The sequence below is a fragment of the Mycteria americana genome, unplaced genomic scaffold (genome assembly GCF_035582795.1).
Source record: "Mycteria americana isolate JAX WOST 10 ecotype Jacksonville Zoo and Gardens unplaced genomic scaffold, USCA_MyAme_1.0 Scaffold_27, whole genome shotgun sequence".
NCBI classification, from domain to species: domain Eukaryota; kingdom Metazoa; phylum Chordata; class Aves; order Ciconiiformes; family Ciconiidae; genus Mycteria; species Mycteria americana.
The window spans coordinates 2,272,336-2,276,930 of NW_027445609.1; positions in this window are offsets into that span (position 1 = coordinate 2,272,336).

Sequence of the window (4,595 nt, forward strand, 5' to 3'; positions counted from 1 at the left end):
CTGTGCGGCAGCGAATGCAGTTCCAAGGGACAGTGAAAACCAGGTAGAGCTTTCAGTGCTGGCAGCTTTCATGTGGGCGCAATCGCTGGACGTTTCAAATTTGGCAGCCGGTCTCTGCCAGAGTCACATAGGCATTGTTGCGTTATAACCAACCAAGGCTTGCGCAGAGCGCGAATGTCTGTGCGGCATCGAATGCAGTTCCAAGGGACAGTGAAATCCAGGTAGAGCTTTCAGCGCTGGCAGCTTTCGTGAGGGCGCAATCGGTGTACATTTCGAATTTGGCAGCCGGGCTCTGCGAGAGTCACATAGGCATTGTTGCATCATAACCAACCAAGGCTTGCGCAGAGTGCGAATGTCTGTGCGGCAGCGAATGCAGTTCCAAGCGACAGTGAAAAGCAGGTAGAGCTTTCAGTGCTGGCAGCTTTCGTGTGGGCGCAATCAGTGGACGTTTCAAATTTGGCAGCGGGCAGTGCGAGAGTCACATAGGCATTGTTGCATCATAACCAACCAAGGCTTTTGCAGAGCGCGAATGTCGGTGCGGCAGCGAATGCAGTTCCAAGGGACAGTGAAAACCAGGTAGAGCTTTCAGTGCTGGCAGCTTTCGTGTGGGCGCAATCGCTGGACGTTTCGAATTTGGCAGCCGGGCTCTGCATGAGTCACATAGGCATTGTTGCATCATAACCAACCAAGGCTTGCGCAGAGCGCGAATGTCTGTGCGGCAGCGAATGCAGTTCCAAGGGACAGTGAAAACCACGTAGAGCTTTCAGTGCTGGCAGCTTTCGTGTGGGCGCAATCGCTGGACGTTTCAAATTTGGCAGCCGGGCTCTGCCAGAGTCACATAGGCATTGTTGCATCACAACCAACCAAGGCTTGCGCAGAGCGCGAATGTCTGTGCGGCAGCGAATGCAGTTCCAAGGGACAGTGAAAACCAGGTAGAGCTTTCAGTGCTGGCAGCTTTCGTGTGGGCGCAATCGCTGGACGTTTCAAATTTGGCAGCCGGGCTCTGCCAGAGTCACATAGGCATTGTTGCATCATAACCAACCAAGGCTTGCGCAGATCGCGAATGTCTGTGCGGCAGCGAATGCAGTTCCAAGGGACAGTGAAAACCAGGTAGAGCTTTCAGTGCTGGCAGCTTTCGTGTGGGCGCAATCAGTTGACGTTTCAAATTTGGCAGCCGGGCTCTGCGAGAGTCACATAGGCATTGTTGCATCATAACCAACCAAGACTTTTGCGGACCGCGAATGTCTGTGCGGCAGCGAATGCAGTTCCAAGGGACAGTGAAAACCAGGTAGAGCTTTCAGTGCTGGCAGCTTTCGTGTGGGCGCAATCGCTGGACGTTTCGAATTTGGCAGCCGGGCTCTGCCAGAGTCACATAGGCATTGTTGCATCATAACCAACCAAGGCTTGCGCAGAGCGCGAATGTCTGTGCGGCAGCGAATGCAGTTCCAAGGGACAGTGAAAACCAGGTAGAGCTTTCAGTGCTGGCAGCTTTCGTGTGGGCTCAATCAGTGGACGTTTCAAATTTGGCAGCGGGCTGTGCAAGATTCACATAGGCATTGTTGCATCATACCCAACCAAGGCTTTTGCAGAGCACGAATGTCTGTGCGGCAGTGAATGCAGTTCCAAGGGACAGTGAAAACCAGGTAGAGCTTTCAGTGCTGGCGGCCTTCGTGTGGGCGCAATCGTTGTACGTTTCGAATTTGGCAGCCGAGCTCTGCGAGAGTCACATAGCAATTGTTGCATCATAACCAACCAAGGCTTTTGCGGACCGCGAATGTCTGTGCGGCAGCGAATGCAGTTCCAAGGGACAGTGAAAACCAGGTAGAGCTTTCAGTGCTGGCAGCTTTCATGTGGGCGCAATTGCTGGACGTTTCAAATTTGGCAGCCGAGCTCTGCGAGAGTCATATAGCCATTGTTGCATCATAACCAACCAAGGCTTTTGCGGACCGCGAATGTCTGTGCGACAGCGAATGCAGGTCCAATGCACAATGAAAACCAGGTAGAGCTTTCAGTGCTGGCAGCTTTCGTGTGGGCGCAATCGCTGGACGTTTCAAATTTGGCAGCCGGGGTCTGCCAGAGTCACATAGCCATTGTTGCGTCATAACCAACCAAGGCTTTTGCAGAGCGCGAATGTCTGTGCGGCAGCGAATGCTGTTCCAAGGGACAGTGAAAACCAGGTAGAGCTTTCAGTGCTAGCAGCTTTCGTGTGGGCGCAATCGCTGGACATTTCAAATTTGGCAGCGGGCTCTGCGAGAGTCACATAGGCATTGTTGGATCATACCCAACCAAGGCTTTTGCAGAGCGCGAATGTCTGTGCGGCAGCGAATGCAGTTCCAAGGGACAGTGAAAACCAGGTAGAGCTTTCAGTGCTGGCAGCTTTCGTCAGGGCGTAATCGGTGTACAATTCAAATTTGGCAGCCGGGCTCTGCGAGAGTCACATAGGCATTGTTGCATCATAACCAACCAAGGCTTGCGCAGAGAGCGAATGTCTGTGCGGCAGCGAATGCAGTTCCAAGCGACAGTGAAAAGCAGGTAGAGCTTTCAGTGCTGGCAGCTTTCGTGTGGGCGCAATCAGTGCACGTTTCAAATTTGGCAGCGGGCAGTGCGAGAGTCACATAGGCATTGTTGCATCATAACCAACCAAGGCTTGCGCAGAGCGCGAATGTCTGTGCGGCAGCGAATGCAGTTCCAAGGGACAGTGAAAACCAGGTAGAGCTTTCAGTGCTGGCAGCTTTCGTGTGGGCGCAATCGCTGGACGTTTCGAATTTGGCAGCCGGGCTCTGCCAGAGTCACATTGGCATTGTTGCATCATAACCAACCAAGGCTTTCGCAGAGCGCGAATGTCTGTGCGGCAGCGAATGCAGTTCCAAGGGACAGTGAAAACCAGGTAGAGCTTTCAGTGCTGGCAGCTTTCGTGTGGGCGCAATCGCTGGACGTTTCAAATTTGGCAGCCGGGCTCTGCCAGAGTCACATAGGCATTGTTGCATCATAAGCAACCAAGGCTTGCGCAGAGCGCGAATGTCTGTGCGGCAGCGAATGCAGTTCCAAGGGACAGTGAAAACCAGGTAGAGCTTTCAGTGCTGGCAGCTTTCGTGTGGGCGCAATCGCTGGACGTTTCGAATTTGGCAGCCGGGCTCTGCCAGAGTCACATAGGCATTGTTGCATCATAACCAACCAAGGCTTGCGCAGAGCGCGAATGTCTGTGCGGCAGCGAATGCAGTTCCAAGGGACAGTGAAAACCAGGTAGAGCTTTCAGTGCTGGCAGCTTTCGTGTGGGCTCAATCAGTGGACGTTTCAAATTTGGCAGCGGGCTGTACAAGATTCACATAGGCATTGTTGCATCATACCCAACCAAGGCTTTTGCAGAGCGCGAATGTCTGTGCGGCAGTGAATGCAGTTCCAAGGGACAGTGAAAACCAGGTAGAGCTTTCAGTGCTGGCGGCTTTCGTGTGGGCGCAATCGGTGTACGTTTCGAATTTGGCAGCCGAGCTCTGCGAGAGTCACATAGCCATTGTTGCATCATAACCAACCAAGGCTTTTGCGGACCGCGAATGTCTGTGCGGCAGCGAATGCAGTTCCAAGGGACAGTGAAAACCAGGTAGAGCTTTCAGTGCTGGCAGCTTTCATGTGGGCGCAATCGCTGCACATTTCAAATTTTGCAGCCGGTCTCTGCCATAGTCACATAGGCATTGTTGCGTTATAACCAACCAAGGCTTGCGCAGAGCGCGAATGTCTGTGCGGCATCGAATGCAGTTCCAAGGGACAGTGAAATCCAGGTAGAGCTTTCAGCGCTGGCAGCTTTCATGAGGGCGCAATCGGTGTACATTTCGAATTTGGCAGCCGGGCTCTGCATGAGTCACATAGGCATTGTTGCATCATACCCAACGAAGGCTTTTGCAGAGCGCGAATGTCTGTGCGGCAGCGAATGCAGTTCCAAGGGACAGTGAAAACCAGGTAGAGCTTTCAGTGCTGGCAGCTTTCGTGTGGGCGCAATCGCTGGACGTTTCAAATTTGGCAGCCGGGCTCTGCCAGAGTCACATAGGCATTGTTGCATCATAACCAACCAAGGCTTTTGCGGACCGCGAATGTCTGTGCGGCAGCGAATGCAGGTCCAATGCACAGTGAAAACCAGGTAGCGCTTTCAGTGCTGGCAGCTTTCGTGTGGGCGCAATCGCTGGACGTTTCAAATTTGGCAGCCGAGCTCTGAGAGAGTCATATAGCCATTGTTGCATCATAGCCAACCAAGGCTTTTGCGGAGCGCGAATGTCTGTGCGGCAGCGAATGCAGTTCCAAGGGACAGTGAAAACCAGGTAGAGCTTTCAGTGCTGGCAGCTTTCGTGTGGGCGCAATCGCTGGACGTTTCAAATTTGGCAGCCGGTCTCTGCCACAGTCACATAGCCATTGTTGCGTCATAACCAACCAAGGCTTGCGCAGAGCGCGAATGTCTGTGCGGCAGCGAATGCAGTTCCAAGGGACAGTGAAAACCAGGTAGAGCTTTCAGTGCTGGCAGCTTTCGTGTGGGCGCAATCGCTGGACGTTTCAAATTTGGCAGCCGGGCTCTGCCATAGTCACATAGGCATTGTTGCATCATAACC